Raw genomic sequence first — 22,445 nt, 5'->3', positions numbered from 1 at the left:
AGTAATTTTAAAATAGTGTACATTTAAACTACATTTAGAATGTTCTGCAAGCTTAAAAAGGATGTTTGGAGTTAGGTTTTAAAAACAGTGGGATTTAGTGTAATAGATTTGGCAACAAAAACAGTGCAGTTCATACAACTGATGAATTGATGCAGACCCAGCTAACTAACACATACCATGTGTTTGCTTTGGCAGAGAATTTGGAAAAATAATTTGGAGAAAAGAATTATATTATTCAACAGATTTTACTTGTGTTGTTGTTTTGTGGGATTTGAAAAAAAAAAATTCTAATCAGACTTGCAAAGGTAGAGTTCACAAAGATCTTCCCAATGATTGGAAACATATTTGGACCTTTCATAGAAAAAACAAGATGGAAGAGGATAATTTTACTTATTTCATGTTTTTCTTAATTACTCACTGCTCAGAAATAGATTTATGACTAGTTGTTTCCAATTGATACCATGATTACGAATTTATCCTGTCTAACAACAATACCATAAAATGAACCTTATCAACATTTCCAATATAATCATGGCATATAGAATCTTTTTAAAACTTGGTGGCCAAGAATATCACCATGTTTCATGGTAATGATTAAGTATGCTACTCGAAGACTGTTGTTAATTCCAAGATTTGCTTTTTGTTGTTCAGACAAAAGATGAAGGCATGTTTCTTGTATATTTTATTTAATTATTGCTTCAAGGTTTCAAAAGAATTTGTTGGCTTAGTAAAGTCTTAGAGTTCTTACTGTTTACTAAATTTCAGACATATTAATGATGCGATGAACCCAAGGCTGGGAAGAGCTTTGGGCTTATTTAGTGGGGTTGAAAGATGCTACATAGGCTATGCTGATCATTTTAAGACAGATGTGTTGAACCTGCTCCTAAATTAGCTTCAGGAGTTAGACATACTATTTTGTATGGATTAGCTTGATTTTTCTGTGCCGTGTTACTAAATCATGAAATTCAGAAGCTAATGGGATATTTTCCTCAATGAAGTATGAAGAATTCTTAAAGCTGGAGGCTATTCAGATCAGCATAAATAAATGTACAATGCTATTACATAGGGAAGAGCTGCAGTCTGATTAAATTAATACAAACTGATTTGCTAAAGTAAGCACAATAAGTATTTGATGATGGTTTCACTCCTATTTTACGGTGTCACTGGACATTATTAACCCCTGTGAGACTCAGTTGGATTTGTATAAAAATGGGAATATTAGTACTACCTAATGTACAAGGTTGTTATAAAGATGACATAAATTATGTACCATATATTGCTCTTGGTACATGGTATTCTTCCTTTCCTTTGACTAGACTGTAATCTTGAGAGTAGTATTTTGAGAAATTTTAAAATAACTTATCCTTATTATATCTTTATTAATAAATGTTTATTATACTGAACTCATTAGCCTGCTTACTTTTAAAATAATATACATTAATTTTGTTTTTTTAGAAAGTGCCCAGAAGAGCTATGAAGTAAAACTTACCTGTTTTCTTTATATTTACTGTTTGACTTTTAGAAAAACACTGGGTATCAGTAACTCCTAAAGCAGAGGAAAGAAGACAGAAATAGTTAGTGAGTGCCTAGAAATGAAAGGTGTTGAGTTTGTTGAAGACAGTGGTGCAAAAACCAATAATGAGGAGGTTAGTCAGGGTTGGGTGGAGAGGTTAAGTGCTGTTGTCAGCATAATTTCATAGGTGTTGAGAGAATATTCAAGAGAGGGGGTACTATAATGCCAAACCATGAGAGAGGTACATTTAATCTTATCCATACTACTTTCTGAGGTTCAATTTATTATCTCTATTTTATTCATAAGAAAACAGAGTATTAGAGAGTTAAGCCCAGGGCCAAATAGCTAAAATTATATGAAGAAGCTAGAACTCACATCAGGATGACCTGCCTTTGAAAGGGATAACTTTTTCTAGAATTTTTTCATAGTAGTAGAAGGGGAGAATGAACATTTTTTTTTTTGAAAATCATAAATATATGTCATATATTCTCAAGAAGCATTCTCTCATTGAATTTTCACAACAGTAGTATGAGAAAAGCTTTTTTTTCCATTTTACGTAAGAAGAAGCTCAGGACCCAAAAATTCATAATCTTTTTATGGCCACAGTTACTAATTTAATAAACAGTGATTCAAATCCAATTCTGACCAATTCCAAACTCATGCTTTTCTTATTCTGCCTAGAGGAACAGATCAGGAGTGAGAAGTCAGCAAGGATTTGGAGAATGTAATTGGAATGTGTGTTGAAAGGAAGGAAGGAGCAGAAATAAGAACCCAAGCTTGAGCTATTGGTATGTGTGTGAATGGGGATCTCCACTTACTATACTTCACCTTCTCCAAATCTCTAGAGTCCTATGGCATTGCAGAACTACTTCATGCTTTCTGAACTTTCCAAGCCATTCCACACCACTGTACCTTTTAAAAATATATATATTTTTACTATTTCAGAGAGGAAAGGAGAGGGAGAGAGAGATAGAAACATTAATGATGACATAGAATCATTGATTGCCTGCCTTGTCCACGTGCCACACTGCGGACTGAGCCCGCAACCTGGGCATGTGCCCTTGGCTGGAATTGAACCTGGGACCCTTCAGTCTCCATGCTGACACTCTATCTACTAAGCCAAACCAGCCAGGGCTCTCTATACCTTTGAGCATGTATTTTCCATTGCCTAGAATATATCTATTCACTCTTCTTTTCCTGGAAAACATTTCTTTAACCTTAAAATGCAGTTCAAAAATTATTTATTTTGTAAATCTTTTGTGAATCAACCAATGTAGTGAATTGGATGCTCTTCTTTAGTCCGATGCTGTCTCAGAATCTTACCTCAGAAACATTTCTATGACTCTGAAAGCATGAAATAGAGTTGCTGTGAACAGATGGTCTTGAAGATTTTCCAATCTTATATGGAATTGTGAATTTGATATTCTTGCAAGATTATTCTAAACTAGAGGCCCAATGCATGAAATTCGTGCAAGGATAGGCCTCCCCACCGCCCCCCTCAACCCCCTCCAGCTGCCAGCACTGGCTTCCCTCTGGCACCTGGGACTTGGGCTTCCCTACAGCCAGTCGCAGGCACCTGGGACCCAGGCTTCCCTTGCAGCTCTGGCTTCATCTGGAAGGTTGTCCTGAAAGACATCTGGTCTAATTAGCATATTATGCTTTTATTATTATAGACTAGAGGCTCGGTGTATGAAATTTGTGCACTGGGTGTGTGTCTTTCAGTATAGCCTACGCTTTCTCCAATCTGGGACCTGTCTCACAATACAGGATTGCTGGATCCCAACCATTCACTTTCCTGCGTGACTGATTGCCTCTAACTGCTTTTTTTATGCCAGCCTTATCACCCCCTAACCACTCTCCTGCCAGCCTGATCGATGTCTAACTGCTCCCCTACTGGCCTGATTGCCCCTAACTGCCTTTCCCTGCTGGCCCAGTTACCCCTAACTGTCCTCCCCTGCTGGCCTGGTCACCCCTAACTGCTCTCCTGCTGGCCTGGTTGTCTCTAACTGTCCTTCCCTGCAGACTTGGTCACCCCCAACTGCCCTCCCCTGTTGGCCTGGTCACCCCTAACTGCCCTCCCTTTTCAGCCTGGTCGCCTATGAATTCCCTCCCCTGCAGGCCTGCCCCCCCCCAAAACAAACAAACAAACAAACAAAAGAACCCCACAAAAACTGCCGTCACTGCAGACCTGATTGCCCCTAACTGCCCTCCCCTGCTGGCCTGGTTGCCCCCAACTGTCCTCCCCTGCTGGTCTGGTCATCCCTAACTGTCTTCCCTTGCAGGCCTGGTCACCCCCGACCTCCCTCCCCTGCTGACCCGGACACCCCTAACTGCCCTCCCTTTCCAGCCTGGTTGCCCCTAACTGCCCTCCCCTGCAGGCCTGATCCCATCCTGCAATTGCCCTTTCCTGCAGGCCTTGTCCCTCCCACTAGCCCTTCCCTGCAGGCCTTGTTTTTCCCAACAGTCCTCCCCTGCAGTTCTGGTCCTCCCCAGCTGTCCTCCCCTGCAGGCCTGGTTACCCCAACTGCCCTCTTCTGCTGGCCCAGACATCCCTAACTGCCCCCCCACCTTTCAGGCCTGATTGCTCTCACCTACCCTCCCCTGCTGGCCATCTTGTGGCGGCCATCTTGTGCCCACATAGGAGTGCCATCTTGTGTGTTGGAGTGACAGTTTGCATATTACCCTTTTACTAGATAGGATATCTAAATTTTTTGATTGCAGGATAAGGGAGAACTGAAAACTTTACACATACACACACACTGACACATTTTTTTTTATTGTTGTTAGCTTGAAAGTATTTTTAAAAATTGTTAGGAAAGCATTATTCAAATCTTACTCTCCTTCACATACACACACACGCCTACACACAATACATCCACTCATCCACAGGCACTCTTACCAATGGGAAACTATAAATTCCTTCCCAAAGATCCCCATCACTATCTCAATACCATACCATCTCTAGCCTCAACATACCTACTTGTCTTTCACCATGCTTCGTATATTATAGAATAAGCATCACAACAAACTATTGAAGTTCATAGGAGTTATGTGACTTTAGGTGAAGTATGATCAGGATTAGAATGAACTAGGCCCTTGTGAGTGTGGGCCTTTGCTGGGAAACAGCAATTCTATCGCATTGATTTTAGAGTTCAGCATCCTGTTTGCAATGCATGTCTATCAACACTTCCACCGTTATCTTTTAAAAAAAGAATTACTGCTGTATCACAAACGTTTCCTCTTTGGCTGTCACATTTTGATTCAGCAGTAGTTAGATTTACTGACCAGAAGAGCAAGGACTGTTCCCTTTTTTCCTGTGCTCCGTGCCAAGTTTATAATGTGTGGTAGAGTAGGGCAGTAGCTATTTATTGCTTTTCAAATACCATTATTTTTTCCAGTCACACATTCATTGGGAGCCATGAATTTTACAAGTAGATTTATCACCAGTACAAAATATAGCAATAAATTCATTGACAATTATTTTTCTCCTCCATTCATTAAATTTCCCATATGTACAAGCAGGGTCTATTAACTAAAAGAAGAAGAAAGACTTGTTAGGGTCAGCAAAGTGAAACATGAAATGCAGAGTTAGCAGTTAACTACTAAATCTAAGCTATTGAGGCAAAAAAAAAAACAAAAAAAACCCCAACTTGTTTGGTTATATTCATTGTCATTACTCTCAGATATTTACTGGCCCGTTGCTTTCCTTCGGGCTATATTGATCGAGGATAAAAGTGAAGTAGAGATCTATGGTTTGACTTGATCATTGAAAATAAAAATGTTTGTCTTTAAAATACGACTTGGGTCACAGTCTCATAGCTTTGTGGATTGGCGCAAATGCTGAAAACTCTAAGACTATTGCGTTTGTAATTCTTGGTCAGTGGTCAGTGCTTGGTTTGGGCAGTGAGTCCTAAAAAGTGGTCTCATTAAGTAACAAATACCTTTAAGTTGAATGAACGGAACAGCCTGAAAATGTGTATTTGGTCTGGCATTTCTGCATTATTTGTTAAACCCACAAAATGTAGATTTTCATCTCGAACTTCTGTTCACTCACTTGCGGCTACGTTAGGAAGTAGTTTTTCTTTTCTTTACTTCCACAGTGTGAACTGCAAGATCATTGCTAGTCCAACTTGGCCACTGCTTAACAGGCAGCTTGTTTATATTACTTCCTGTGTTTTTTTAAGACCAGCATTTATTATCCCTTAAGAAGTCCTTAACAGCTTTCTTAGGGATTTTTTTTCTCTCCCCGCTTCTTTCTGGAGGAATAAGTCATGGACTCAATTAGGCCAATAATTTCTTACCCATGAAACTGTAATGAATTTATTCTTCACTCCATAACCATTGGAGAAATTACACAGTACTAAGGTGGGGGCGGGGGGTGAGTCAGGATATAAAAAATCTTTTCTGAGAAGCTACATTTCTGAGTATTGCATTAAAAACCCTATTTGGATGCTTTTAAATAATCTATGTAATAAATTGAGGCTCTCTACTTGCATCTACTTACTCTTTCAGGAATGAAAGGTACTACAACTTTTATTTTGGCTGAGTAAAGAAATGTTAATGACCTGTCCAGTAGTTGAATTTAAGCCTACTAGCTTGTGACCATGTTGCCAAAACAAATGAAAATTCATTGCCTGCTATTGGAACCAATTTAGTTAGGTAACACTTCATTTTTCGGCCATCATCAGATGGAGTTATTTCACTTCAGTGAATTTTCCACATAAATGCTTGAGATTGTCTTTTTAAAACAAAAATCAGAGCATGTTGGTTTTTGGCTGAAAACCTTCAGCGACTTCCCTTTGTCTAAAGAATAATGCACTGCTTTATAATCTACTATTCCTGTGTCATGTCCCTTCAATTCTCTTACCTTGTATGATCCCCTTAGACTTGTCATCATTCTCTAGACCTATTATGCTCTTTTGTTTTTATTTATTTATTGTTGTTGACACTGTTACAGATGACCCCTCCCACCTGGTCTTTTTGTTGTTGTTGTTAATCCTCACCCAAAGATATTTTCCCCATTTTTTTTTTAAAGAAAGAATGGGAAGGAGGGAAGGAAGAGGGGGGGGGGGGGAGAGAGAGAGAGAGAGAGAGAGAGAGAGAGAGAGAGAGAGAGAGAGAGAGAAGCATTGATGTAAGAGAGACACATTGATTGGTTGCCTCCCATACTCGCCCTGACCAAGGTATGGTCAAGGATCAAACCTGCAACCCAGGTATATACCCCCATCCGGGAATCAAACCCATGCCCCTTCAGTGTACAGATGGATGCTCTAACCACTTAGCAACACATGCCAGGGCAATGTCCACCATATTTTAATCCTTTGATTCCTATTTGCTGTCCCATGAGGCAACAACTCCACATCAGCTGAGGAGATCTCTTTTCTGTGTCTCATTAACTCCAAAACACATTTCCCATTTTGAAACCATACAGTATAACAATTAAGTAGAATTTTTATGTTGACCTTTCTCAATAAGTTGGAGCTAATAGTAGTCGGGGAATATGCTCTACTTTTTGTCCTTTTCACCTTCATGTCTTTAGAAACTTATATAATGCCTGGCACAAAGTAACTGCTGTAACAAATTGCCAAGACTGAGTGGCTTAAAACAACAAAAATTCATGCTCTCATAAGTTTCAGTTTCCAGAAATCTGACATTGAGGTGTGGGTTGAGCCATGTTCCCTCCAAAGACTCTAGGGAGAATCAGTTTCATGCCGCCTCTTGCTTCTGGTGCTTGCCAGCAATCCTTGGCATTCTTTGGCTTGTACACACATCACTTAATCTTTGCTACTATCTTTACAACGCCTTCTAGTGCAGTGGTCAGCAAACTCATTAGCCAACAGAGCCAAATATCAACAGTACAATGATTGAAATTTCTTTTAAGAGCAAAATTTTTTAAATTTAAACTTCTTCTAATGCCATTTGTTCAAAATAGACTTGCCCAGGTCGTGGTATTTTGTGGAAGAGCCACATTCAAGGGGCCAAAGAGGTGCATGTGGCTCACAAGCTGCAGTTTGCCGACCACGGTCCTAGTGTGTGTCTCTCACAACTCCAGCTACCTTTCTCTTATAAAGATCCATGTGATTGCAGTTAGGGTCCATTTGGATAATACATGGATACCTTCTTCTCAAGATCATTAACCGAATAATGTTTGCCAAAAAAGGTAATATCCACATATTCAAGCATTAAAACATGGAAATGTCTTTGGGAGCTGTTATCAATATATTGCAGATACTTAATACATTTTCAAACTGAATTACCTATTTAAATACTAAAACTTCAAAATATTAAAACATATTTAAAGGAGCTGTGGCATTGTGGGAGAGAAAATTTTGCTTACGATAGAAGAGAAAGCACGTTCAGAAGTGGGTGACGAGGATTTACAATGGAACAGAGATTCCAGATTGCCTTGTGGCAAGAATTTGGGTGACGAGGGTAGAGCAAAGGGGACAGAGGCAATTAAATTGCAGAAGTTTAAAGCATAATGTAGTTGGATGATGAGAGTAAAAGAGAAAAGAGAAAAGGATGTGTCTAAGTTCAGGAAAGGCAGTGACAGAGAAGGGTAAGAAGTATGGGTTGAATTGATGGCCTGAAATATTCTAGCTTTGAAGTTAGTCATTTTGGATGGGTTTAAGCAGACCAGGTAAAAATTTATATAAGATGACCTCAGCTTGAGGTGGATGGTGAGGATTTGACAAAGCAGTCACTTCTTACGGCTGGCAAGGGTAAAAATATTTTCTTATTGTAAATTATATCACCTTCTCATGTACTTCTTTGAATCTATTTTGAAACTAGAATTGGACAATTTTGTTTCTAAACTTAGAGAACTTCTATTAAGTAAAATTCCTTTAAAAGTAGTTCTTTCCCCACCTGGTTAGGCATGGCTCAATAGTTGAGTATCACCCTAAGAACCAGGAGGTCATGGTTCAATTCCCCATCAGGGCATGGGCTCCAACCCCAGTGTGGAGGTAGCCAATCAATGATTCTCTCTCATCAGTGATGTTCCCTCCCTTCCTCTCTGAGATCAGAAAAAAAAAAAAATATATATTTAAAAAGTAGTCCTTTCTCCTAGTTCTGGTTTTCTTCCTATGATCTTAGGATATTGAGGGAATAGGATGTTTTCATGTCAAGATTTTAAAAGACAAAATTTGTATTTTGTAATATGCTGTATAATTTTCCCTTTTATATAAAAATAAAAGTTGTCTTTATTAAACTGATGGATAAAATGATATAATAATTATTAATAATTTCTTAAATATTGATGCTTACTTGTTCAAAGTAAAGGTCTTGGTGGGAGGGAGTAGTGAGTTAAGGACTCATTAGTTTTATACCTAAAATATAATTATCTATCCATGTTTTATCAACCACATAACTTTGAGGTTGAGGTCTTGCTTTTTTATTGTTATATATTTTTAAAAATTTATCTTTATTGTTGAAAGTGTTATAAATGTCTTATATTCCCTTCATTGGCACCCCTTTCACTCCACACCTCCCTCTCTAGGCCTTCATCCCACTATTGCCTGTGTCCATAGATTATGTATACACAGATGTATATGAATTATTTGGTTAATGCCACCATCACCCCTCCCCACCTTGCTTATTTGATACTTTTCTAATCTTTTCACCTAGAAAAAGTATAGCCCAGGAATCATATACCTGTGCTTCAGGCATTATATCCTAATGTTCTAACTGAGAGACGCACAAACACTTACTTGTCTCCCCTTGACCTATCCTATCCATCATCTCACATAGTTAACTTTTGTTTATACTCTCACAATTTGGAAGAGAGTTTGGACTTCTAAATTCAACATTTCCAGCACTTTGAGATCTGATGGTTTAGAATATTTAGTTTGGACTTAAGGACCTAGCCACACTTGCAGAGAAATCCTCATAGATGGTTCAAGATAGTTTTCTTTGACCTGAGTTAGTTTTTCCAGATAATCTTATTAAATTCTTGGCACCATAAATTCATAACTTCAATTGTGCTAAACTGAAACCTGTGGCATATTACACTTTAAGTAAACCTACTTACTTTTGTCTCCTGTATCCCTTATATTGACTTTCTCACTGCAGGTATGTTAAGAATAAATAATAAATGTAATACAGAGATTATAAAATACTTTTTAACCTATTAAGATTTTTTTAAGAGATAGTCTAGAAAACAAAGATCACACTTCTCTTATGAATTATATAAATCCATTCAGTTTCATTGAGGAATAATTGACAAATATAATTATATTTATTTAAAGTGTTCAGGATGAGTTATTTATATATACACTGTAGAATAATTATTATGATCAAGATAATTAACCTATCCATCCATCATCTCACATAGTTAACTTTTTTTTTTGTGGTGAGAATGCTTAAGATCTACTCAACAACTATCAACTATACAATATTATTATCTATATGTTGTAGATAATATATTATCTATATTCTCAATTTTCATTCATATCAGCAATTTATAAGACTTTTCTTTTCTCTGCATCCTTCCCAACATTTATTCTCATTGAATATATGTTCATTGAAGTGATCCTAAGTAAGTCATTAAAACCTGTGTGTGTTTTTATTGTTATTTATTTATTTATTTATTTATTTTGAACTTCTAGACTCTGGAGAAACAAAGAAAACAGCCATTGAGATATCTGACAAAAATAATTTTTCAGTCCCAGCTGGTTTGGCTCAGTAGATAGAGTGTCAGCCTGTGGACCAAAGGGTACTGGGTTCCATATTGCAGGCTCCTCCCTGGCTGGGCCCTGGTAAGGTTCCTGCAGGAGGCAACCAATTGATGTGTTTCTCTCACCTTGATGTTCCTTCTGTCTTTTCCTCTCTCTTCCACTCTCCCTAAAAACAAATGGAAAAATATCCTTGGGTAAGGATTAACAAAAAAATATTTCCCTCGTATATGACAAGTTTTAAAATACAATAGAATGTTTATATTTGTGATCTTTAAGACAGCATAATACTAAGAAATCTTTTTAATTCTACTAAATCTTTGGAAATAAAATACGTTTAATCTTTATATTCCTTTTCAAACTATATTACTATATTTAATTTAAAAAATTAATATTTCAAGGCAACAAATCATAGCTGAGAAAATGAACCCAATTTCTCATTATTTTTACATTCTTTTATAGAGTTTCTTCTGTGTGACCATGATTATTAAAAATGAAAAAGTTAAAGTTACTTGAATCAAAAATTACCTTTCCTCATTTTCTTTGTCAATTTTATGAAATTAAAATTATTCTTTATTCCACACAAAGTTTGAAGATAAGCCTTTATTGCTCTTAGTCCCTCAGACCCAGGAAAAGTTTATTATGGTCAAAACTTTCAACTAAAGCTGGAAAACACAGTGGCTCATGTGTATATTAAAACGATGCCTGTTGGCTTATTCTCAGAGTTTCCCCTAAACATGTATTAGCCTTAAAGATATAATTATATGTAGACGTACACAACTTTCTTTTAACGAGTGATGTTATCAGCATTTGCTCTAACTTTTATTTGGGAAAAGATGGCAATACAATAGGCAGATGAAATTACCCTTTTACAGGAAATGATTGCAGGATTGGGATATAACAGAATCTGAGACGGTTCACCAGAATGAAAATTATGTGAAAAAATGATATTCTCACAAATAATACCGTGCCTTTAGGCAGCGTTCCTAAGACCTTGTTGAGTTATTGAGTGACTAGAGATTTAACAAGAAAAGAACAATATCTTGGATTTTGAACTGGTTTAGATATGATAACTGAGCTGTTATTAATGTTTTCTTTTCAGTAATTAGGAAGGGACATCTTCTCTGCAAATTCTAATTTCTTGGCTCTGCTACGAGGAAGGCTTTGCTATTGAGTGGCTTGACATTTCAGTTCTAATCCTGAAAGCTGCAGCATTTTAGCTTGTACAGAAAAGCACTTTTTTTTCCCCCCTGTTGACATTTCACTTGGTCATTTTCTATCTGTTTAAAAAAAGCAATCTCCTAACTTTGCTTTTTATCTCTTTTCTCTGTCCATGTCTGCCTTCCTCAGTCTCTATTACCTGGAAGTGTCTTCCTCAGTGAGCCCAGCTAGCAAGCTAATTCTAACCCGAGCAAGAAGTATATTAAAGCTATAAATCCACCCAGTCTGGAATTATTCTTGCTGTTACGGACTGATTATCTGGTGCTGTAAGCTAAACTGCACAATCTTTGCTTCAGAAGGAAACATAATCTTTATTACTTTGGTCAGGAAACAAATCTGCCCTGCCCTGAAGTGAGACTCTCTTCCTGCACCCTCAGTAAATTGAAGGAAGCTTGGCCTTACGGATGGACTTCACTCATACAATTGATTCTCTGCTTAGATCTTCCTGTGTAGGATTCATTTCTGCCCCAAGAATTGTCTCTCTGACCGGAGCTCTTGCATTTCACTAAGTGCAAGTTTTACTTAACTCCTTTACCGAGGTGCTAGTCTGTGCCTTGCTCTCAATCATTTCTGCCTTATTTCCCTTTGTGAATGGGGCTGGTGAGACAGAGACCAGACCCTAAACACCTGAATTTGAATAGGATTTAGATATTGATAAATGCGAACATGCACCACGCCACAACTTAACTTCATTTGGATTTTTCCTTTCATACCATTGTGGGGGAGGGGCAATTCTCCATGGCATTTCTATAATGACTGTGACATATTTTGTCCCAGGTATCTTTTAAAAATGTTTTATCAAAGGGTCATAGAAGATAGAAATAGGATCTTTACAGATAGGTAGAGGGCAGATTTGTTTCCTGCCCACGATTGTAAAAATATCATCTGCCTTTTGGATAAAGGATGACAATGTTAACAAGCACTGTCCTTTATAATATTGAAGGATTCCTAAACTTGGGATTCATAAACTATTAGAGCCTGGCATGGCATTTGTGCACTGGGCAGGGGGTCCCTCAGCCTGGCCTGTACCCTCTCGTGGTCTGGGACCCCTCAGGGGATGTCCGCCTGCTGACTTAGGCCCAAGGGGTCCTTATACTGCCTTGGAGGCAGGAGAGGTTCCTGCCACCGCTACTGCACTCACTAGCTGTGAGCCCAGCTTCTGGCTGAGCAGTGCTCCCCCTGTGGGAGCGCAATGACCACCAGGGGGAAGCTCCTACTTTGAGTGTCTGCCCTCTGGTGGTCAGTGCACGTCATAGTGACCGGTTGTTCCACTGTTCAGTTGATTTGCATATTATTGTTTTATTATATAGGATGACAAAACCCACTGTGTGCCCAGCACCTACCTCATGGGGGTTGAGAGTGGGGTGAGAACTGACTTAAGCAAGAAACTCAAACTGAAGGCAGTGCTGAGAGTAATAAAGCCCTTTGCCTCTGACCTAGCAGTGTCAGACAATGTATGAAATTGTGACAGGCTAAAATCTCAGCTTCTTCACCGTTCTTGCAACCGTTGCACTGTGTCTTCACTAAGTAGAAAGAATGCACTTTCGAGTAAACTGTACCAATTTCAACTCAGTCACCTGCTTTGTGATCTCAGTAAGTATCCTTGTTTCAGTCTCCATTCATAATGTGTTTTAATGTTGTTGAGCATTGGATTGGGTTTGCATATTTCGTGGATCATAGAGATGAGGATTGAAGCCAGGACATCTTGTTCCTCCAAGTGATGTTCTTTCCAATGTGCCCCCCGGATCTTAAAGTACTGTTTTATATGTTGACTGACCCTCTCTTTGTTCTTTTGTTTCACTAATTTCAGATGTAACTATTATGAATAAATTTTCAGTGTTCCTAGTTAATTTCCTCTAGATATTTTCAGGGAAAAAGATCTATTTAATTAATTTGGAAGTATTCATTGAATTGAGGCTCTTGCCTTTAGGAAAATACACCATGCTGTATCCATTATACGTTTTCTCTCAAAATTTAAAGAACTATACTCCTTTAAAAACATAATTTCTTGCTCTTTTTTGCATTATGGAAGATACCCAAATAGATTTTTGCATCAAACTGTCCCTGCCTGAAATTCTCAAAGTACTGTTTGGCTCCTGTCCTCAAACTTGGCCCTAAAACCTTCCTCAGATCTACAGAGAAAGCTAACTAGTTACATTGTGTGACTAATTGAACTTCATAGGATATAGTAATGTTTTCAGATAATTCTGTTTTGCATATTCATGAAGCCATGCATTACGTACAGTTGGTATGTTATTAATTAGTATAAGGCCATTTTGGAATTGTGAAAGAATTCATTACATTACTTATTCTACATGTAGCACACCATGTCTACAATGAAAATCAAATTAAAAAAGATTTATATCATCTATTTTATTTAACTTAAATTTCCTTCCGAGTTCAGTTTAGTTCTTACCCTCCCTGCCTCTTAATGAAAGTTAGAGTATTAAACCTTTTTTCTTTATTCAAAGCATTTTTGAAATCTCCTTTTTTGTCTAGCTATGCTTTTGAAAAAGTAAGTATATTTCCTTAGATTTGCCCCTGACAAAATACACAATTTCCATGACACCTGTCATTATTCATTCCACTATGTCATCTATATATAAATTATACTGAGAAATTTGTCTATCAATTCATGTAATGATTCTGGTTTAATGGTTGATATAAAGCTTAGCTTCATTATTATCACTACTCTGTTGTATTTAATTATTCCTAAGTGGCTAAAAAAATGTTTATTCAATTTTATCTTTTCATTTACTTATTTGCAAACTGCCTGTTCCAAAAAAGAAATAATGTTTCTTATAAAACTACATAAACTGTAATTAAATATAAAATAAATAATAAATAAGGAAATTGGGGCAAAGAGAAAAGTTACATATTTGTGTGTAAGATTTCAAGCAAACAAAAAACAAACTGAACATGAGCGTTCATGCTCAACTTAATCTCAATTAGATTAAAAATATTTTCTTCTCATTACAAGGGGAAATTTTTCTTAAATATGAATTGCACAATGTAATTAATAATATTCTCAGCCAAACCTTCATGTCAACTGTATTAGTCTACACTGGCTGCCATAACCAAAATACCACACACTGGGTGGCTTAAACAACAGAAGTTTATTTTTCACTGTTATGAGGGCTAGGAAGGTCAAGATCAAGGTGCTTGCCAGGTCAAGGTAAAGATTCAATTCTTTGGCTTTCAATGAGCTGCCTTTTTGCTCTGTCCTCATATGGTGGAAAAAGAGTGTTATGGTGTCTTTTCTTATTCTAGGGACACTAGTCCCACTGAATTAGGGCCCTACCTTTCTAACCTCATTTAACCTTTATCACCTCCTTACAGGCTCTATCTACAAATTTATTCACACTGGGCATTGGGGCTATAACAGATACATTATGGGCACAATCATTCAGTCCATACAGGTATAGCAGTAGTCCATAAAATTGTTTCTTAGAAAATCCTTCAGTATAGGTTGATGTCCCTATCCCAGGTACATTTGGGCAAATGTACAATTGGCGTTCATTTCCATAAAAGCTATATCTAAATTTGGAAACCATGTAAGTGTTTGCTAGCAGAATATTTATTTTAATTTTTTTGGTATTTTAATATGATACATTTTATGTAAATATTAATACTGTCTTCAAGACTCCTTAATTAGGTGAATAAATAATCATAAATGTGTATAAAAGAATGAGGATACTGAGAGAATCCAAGATGGCTGCTCGGGTAGGCAACTAGCCGCAGCCGCACACAACAATTTCAATAAAATACAACTAAAATATAAAATGGACATTACCCAGAACTACAGGAAAGTTGACTGACTGGAAATTCTACAACAAGAAGCAAGGATAAAACCAGAAGGAAGCGCGGAGGAGCTGTAAAAGCCCAAGGTACGGAGACACGTGGCGCACGGAGAGGACAGAGCCAGAGAGGAGGGAGGCCGAGTGCCTGGCTGGCGGTCCCAAGCGGGAAGGAGAGAAAAGCTCCAACTGTGCTGGGTCGAGCACCAACTGCTCTGAACCCCAATTCTAGGCCAGACCCCGGGGACCCAGGCTCATCCATAGGGAGCCGGGCTGTAAGGCGGGACTCCGGGGAAGCGGCGAAAGGAGGTCCCGGAGGCGCACACAGTGTGCACAGAGAAGGGCCGGCCGGCTGTGCCGCAGGATTGCCCTGACGGGAAGGAGACAGGGGCTCCAGACTGCTCTGAACGCCACTTCCAATCCCACTACCAACTGAACTGAACCCCAATACCGGACTCATTGGGGGAGAGCATAGACAGTTTGGCAGCAGGCGAAAATCGAGGGCACCTTTCTCTCAGAGGCGCTTGCAACAAGTACTGAAGGACCCTGAGTCTCAGGAGTCGCATAGGGCGGGGCTGACGGAAGCCAAGGCTGTAGGCTCCACCCTGAAAACTCGCCGCATCAGGAAAGCTGCCTGCGAAAATGCCTAAACCAAATAGATCACAAACGAAAGAAATGGAGGACAAAAAGCAACTGGATATAGAGTTCAAAACCACACTTATAAGGTTTTTCAAGAGTTTTCTAGAAAAGGCCGATAAAATAAATGAGACCTATGAGGATATGAAAAGGAGTCAACAAGAAATAAAGAATACATTGTCTGAAATAAAAAAATATTATACAGTGTCCTAAAAACAGAATGGAAGATCGCAAGAATCAAGTCAAAGATTTGGAACATAAAGAGCCAGAAGACACTCCTCTGCAGAAGCTAGAAGGCAAGAGAATCCAGAAAATTGAAGATAATGTAAGAAACCTCTGGGACAACTTCAAACCATCCAACATCAGAATTATGGGGGTCCCAGAAGATGAGAGAGAGCAAGATATCGAAAACATACTGAAAGAAATAGTGACAGAAAACTTCCCCCACCTGGTGAAAGAATTGGACTTACAAGTCCAGGAAGCACACAGAACTCCAAATAAAAGGAATCCAAAGAGGACCACACCAAGACAAATCATAATTAAGATTCCAAGAGCAAAAGACAAAGAGAGAATATTAAAAGAAACAAGAGCAAAGAAGGTAGTTACCTATAAAGGAGCACCTATACGATTGTCAGCTGATTTCTCAACAGAAACCATGCAGGCCAGACGGGAATGGCAAGAAATATTCAAGGTGATGAATAGCAAGAACCTACAGCCAAAGATAATCTACCCAGCAAAGCTATCACTCAGATTCGAAGGTCAGATAAAGAGCTTCACTAATAAAAAAAAAGTTAAAGGAGTTCATCACCACCAAACCAGAATTATATGAATTGCTGAAGGGGGTTCTTTCAGAAGAGAAAGTAAATAAAGATAAAAATTATGAACAACAAATACGTAACTATCAACAAGTGAATCTAAAAACCAAGGAAACTAAAAAAAAAAAAATCTGAGGAACAATATTAACTGTTGAATATAATAGAATCAGAGGTATGGAAGGGGAGTGAACTGTTTATTCTTGGGGAAAAGGAGAGAGGGGGATGTGGGAAGAGACTGAACGTAAACTGTGCACCTATGGATGAGGACAATGGGGGGTGGGGAAAGGGCGGGGGGAGGGGTGATAAGGGGGGGGGGAAAGGAACATTTGTAATAATATGAACAATAAAAATTTATTTAAAAAAAAAAAAAAGAATGAGGGTACTAATTGTTTCTGTCCACCATATCTCAACTGCAATAATATGTGCACAGAGGAAATGCAAGGAAAAAAGTTTAACAGTGATTAACTCTGAAATGATTTTACTTTCTTTATACTTAAAAAAGTTTTGACTTACAGAGGATATTGTAAAATGATTATAATCAATGATTAAAAACTCAGTGGATGTGGGGAAAAAAAAGGAATCTATTGGCATAATATTCAAGGCTCCAAGGCCTTTTTTTTTTTTTTTTTTTTTTTTTTTTTAACAAGGGGTGCTGAAAGCTTACCTTTGAGTAATGTCAGAGTATTTGTCCAGTAAACATTTAGAACTTATGGGACATCACGGTGCTCATCCAGGAAAGTAAAACATTCAGGACCTCTTTGATAATGAAAATGTAAACATTTTAATCTAATTACCGCCATGCAGCACTCATTCTTTAACAAGCATAATATCTTTACAAATGGAATCCTGCCCTAGGGGGGAGGAGGGGGAAATGGCTTCTATTGATTGCTCATTTTCTAAATCTGGTGGACACTGTTCCAAGGCCTATTTCTAATCCTCCATTCTGACTTTCATTTCTCTGCATTAAGTCTGTGCCCTGGACAAACTGAGCTTGCTGTTAGATGAACAGGTATTTGTACTTGCTTACCTCTGTGCTCCTGCTGCTAGCTTTGCTTCCACCAGTATCTCTGCCCTTCCACCTCTAATTGTCAGACTCTGGCCAGTGATGTGCTCCTCATTCTCTACTAACTTAACGAACGTGTCTTTACTTTGCCAAATGTCCCTTGAACTTATCCTTTCTATAAACTTCCAAGTTACCTTTGACTTTTTATGGCAATAATTACCTTAAAAAAACACACTATTCATATAAATAAGTTTTTCTCCTTTAAACCTCTACTTCCTTAACACATCGCGGTTGGATCACGAGCATTCTTGTGTTTTCATACTACACAGTGTTTTACATAAATGTTAAAGGCTTGCCTTAAAATTCAATACCCATTGCATTTTGAAGTTATTTATTACATCTTCTTACAAGCTAATACCTTTTTAAAGTATGATACTTTGTAAAATATTTTTGTACTCATTCAGTAGAAACTTATCTGGCCACGGGGTAAAGCTAGCAATAAAACTACTGGTGTGCAATGTGTTAAGACCAGCCTTTTTCTACTCACTTTGTGTCCTTCATGTCCTTCATGATGCCTAGCATGGATATAGCAGATGCTTCAGCTACCTGTCACTGCAGAACAAAGCTTAGTGACTTCATTTTATTATTTCTCTGGGACTGACTTGGCAGTTTTTCTGCCCCATATGATGTTGATTTGGACTGCAGTCACCGGAGGATTCAAATAGGCTGACACACACATGATAGCTTACTTAAAATATGGTCATTGATCTTGGCTGTTGGGTAAAAGCTCAGCTGGGCTGGCCTAGCAGAGTAGCCTGGGCTTCTCACAGCATGGTGGCTGAGTTACAAGAGGAAGCATGCCAGAAACAAGAATTCTCAGAGTTAGGAAGGGAAAAAAGCCAGCACTTTTAAAGGATATTATCACAGCGCATTTCTACCACAGTCCATTGATCAAGGTGGTTCTGGAACCAGCCTAGACTCAAGGGAAAGAGAAATAAGTAGGTACCTACCACTCAATGAGGCAAGTGACCACGAATTTGCATCCATATAGAATAACCACAGCAGGTAAACATGTTCCTTTATTCAATCAACATCATGGAGCATCTATTATGAGCATTATTTTAAGTACTAAACTTATAGCAATGAGAAACAACAACAACAAACAAACAAACAAGCAAAACCCCCTACTCACTGTGAAGCTTTGATTCTACTAGAATAAGAATGAATCGAAAAAGTAAAATATGTAGTACATTGGAAGATCATAGGTGCTATGAGTGAGATGTCCGTGTCACAGTGTTCTCCTTGCCTGTTTGTCCCAGTGTAAATACTAATAGCATACCTTTCACTCTCAAAAGTGTTTAGATTTGGACAAAAGTCTATTTGTCCATCCTAACTATGGAAAGAAAACTCAGCATCAGAGAAATAAACTCAGCATCAGAGAAATAAAACAGAACATGGTTCTTTTTCAAGGAACAGAAGAGAATCTTAGAAAGCCAGAAGATGCTGTAGTTGATTGAATGGTGCAGCCATTTAGTAATAATGAATAAGTATGGAGTGTTTACTGAGAAAGACCCTGTGATAAATGTTTTATGTGTATTAGTTCATTTAAATCTCTCAATACATCAGTAAGATAAATGAATGCGATGGTTATCTCCAGTTTAAGTATGAGAAAACTGAAGTGAGAAAGACACAGGGAATGTAGGATATTGGAGGCTATATATGTAAATAAGATGATCAGTAAAAATATCACTGACAAAGTACACATGAGTAAAGATCTAAAAGAGGTGTAAAAGCCATGTTTATGAATTCTAGCCCAGTGAAAATTTTCAATTAATACATGAAAAAAAATAAAACATTTTGTTGGTGTACATTACTCTGTAGATAAAATTCACAGGCTTTTCCTTCTTCTAAATTAGTGTGCTCTGCAACTAATTTGATTAATCTGAGATACCCATGTCTCCCTTTTTCTTATTTGTTTCTGGAAGTAGAATTTGTAAATTCCATGTAACTCAATCTGGTATTGGTGCAGCTTCTGCAATGAAGTAAATTAAATTTGGGCATATGCCCCTAATTTTATTTTATTTTTTTAAAGGATCAGAGGAGGTAATTCTAAAAGCCACTTGTAGATTTTGGAGCATTTTACCTATGTTATTTTGGAAAAAATTGTAAAATATCAATGTTATTCACCAGAGGGTGCTATTGCCATCTGAAACAAAATACTGCATCATATCCCAATCTTTAGGTAATCTTAAGAGCTTAGACTTTTGCTTGGAAAGTTAATTTTAAAAAATGTTCTCTTTCCCGTTTTTCTCTCCTTTTCCATTCTCTTCATATTACCTTCTACAACTCCTCCAAATCTATCACCTTAATAATGCTTTATGTCAACTAATATTAAAATCAGTTGAGATCACATTAACCATAACTGCTGATAACAACCATGGATCATGAACACGTAGGTAATTCACAAAATGATGCAAGTATATTTAAACCAGGTAGATAAGCTGAAATACATTTCCTGACTAAAAGTTTTACTATGTAAAACACCAACATGATATTATACAATGTCCTTCAAATAAATAAATGGTTATATAAGTAATAAACAGGTTTATGACAATAACATTACGTTTGTTGTCCATGAGGTTTAAAGTTTTTATTTAAATGATATAATAAAAGGATCTTGGCATCATAATTTATGATTAAAGTATGAACCAATAAGCTACTTTCCCTTGTAAGCCAGGATGATCTGCTTTTTTAAAAATTATTTTATTAAATGATAATAATAATAATAATAATACCAATATCAAGAAGTTGTTGTGTGGATTTATATAGGTAATTCATGTGAAACCCCTAAGAGTGTCTGACACATAGTAAATCCTTATTATTGTTGTGTTTTGTAAATCTAGAGTTTAACTATTTGGGTTAAAATATTGGCTATATCACTTAATATCTGAGTAACATTGGTTAGGTTATTTAATTGCTCCATGCCTCAGTTTTCACATATTTAAAATGATGATAACCTCCAGTGAAATATTGAATGAAAGCATCAAGATAAGATATTCTTGCCGGGACCTGTTTGGCTCAGTGGACAGAGCGTCGGCCTGCGGACTGAAAGGTCCCGGGTTTGATTCCGGCCAGAGGCATGTACCTTGGTTGCGGGCACATCCCCAGTGGGGGGTGTGCAGGAGGCAGCTGGTCGATGTTTCTCTCTCATCGATGTTTTTAACTCTGTCCCTCTCAATTCCTCTCTGTGTAAAAAAAAAAAAAAAAAAAAAAAAAAGATAAGATATTCTTAACCCATCCCTAATCTTAGGAGGAAAGCTTTCAGTCTTTCACCATGAAGAATGATATTACTGCCCTAGCTGGTTTGACTCAGTGCATGAGTATTGGCCAAAGGGTTCTGGCTTAGATTCCAGTCAAGGGTGTACCTAGGTTGCAGGCTCGTCTCCAGCTCAGGGTCCTGGTCAGGGTATGTCCAACAGGCAACAAATTGATGTGTTTCTCTCACATTGATATTTCTCTCTGTCTTTCCCTCTCTCTTCCACTCTCTCTAAAAATCACTGGAAAAATATCCTCAGGTGATCAGGTGATGTCAGGGCACCAAACACTATTGTTATATCATCCCTTTGCCTGTATTTCCTGAAAAAAAAAAAGGTATTATTTATTCTTTAAATATTTGATAAAATTTACTCATGAAATGGTCAGGTAGTCAATTAGTAGTATAATGGCTAATAGGGACATAGGTATTACTACTACTGCTTTTGGGTTGAATTCTCACATATATTTCCATAGATAGTCATAGCTCAAATAAATTCAGGAAGTTTATTATTTACACAGACAGCAGAACATGGTTAGAACAGTCTCAACTCCCCAAATACTCAATACCGCAGGATAACACCAAACCAGAGTTCAGATGGCAGACACACAAGCGCACAAGCAGTTGGTTACTCTGTCATGGAGAAGTGGTCTCTAAGATATAGCCAAACAGTTTTATAAATCTCCATGGAAAACTCCAGCTATGTCCTAACGAAGGGGTGGGAGGGCGCACTGGAACATCCTGCACTCAGCTGGAACTAGCGAGATGGATGGGAATTGCCTGGTGGCAGTCTTCCACAAGACACGAATGACAAATTGCCTCATGGCAACTCCTCAACAGACTTATCTGTTCTTACTCCATGAGGAATCACAGGGCATTCCACAATACTTGCTTTAGACTGCAGTCAAGCCTTGCCTTTGAGATCTCCTGCATGGTCTATGTGAGGATGTGCAAGGTCAACAGGATGCCATGGAAGAGGCTCTCTCTTACAAAACCTATTTGGGCCTAGGTTTTTCTTTGTGGAATTATTTTTAATTACTAATTCCATTTCTTTCCTTTATAGGTTTATTCAGATTATTTATTCTTTAGTTAGGTCCCCCCTCCGCCGCCCCCCTCCCTCAATTAGTTTGGGTAATTTCTGCCTTTCTAGGAATTACTCCATTTCACCTAAGTTATCTAATGTATTGGTGTTGCATTAGCTTAGAATCTTTTTTATTTCTGGAAGGTTACTAGCAATACCCATCTTTTATTACTGATACTGGTAATTAGTGTCTTCTATCTCTCTCTCTCTTTTTTTTTTTTCTACTTTAGTGTAGCAATAAATTTGTTAATTTTATTGGTTCTTTCAAAACACCAACCCTTTTTTATACATAAAAATATTTTTATTGATTTCAGAGAGGAAGGGAGACAGAGAGAGAGACAGAAACATCAATGAGTGTCCCGGCCCGCTGGGCAACAACGGGGGCACGCAGGAA

Source organism: Pipistrellus kuhlii, unplaced genomic scaffold, assembly GCF_014108245.1.
Source record: "Pipistrellus kuhlii isolate mPipKuh1 unplaced genomic scaffold, mPipKuh1.p scaffold_m20_p_5, whole genome shotgun sequence".
In the NCBI taxonomy this organism is placed as follows: Eukaryota; Metazoa; Chordata; class Mammalia; order Chiroptera; family Vespertilionidae; genus Pipistrellus; species Pipistrellus kuhlii.
The sequence above is the reverse complement of the archived record's forward strand: the minus strand, read 5'-3'. Positions refer to the sequence as shown.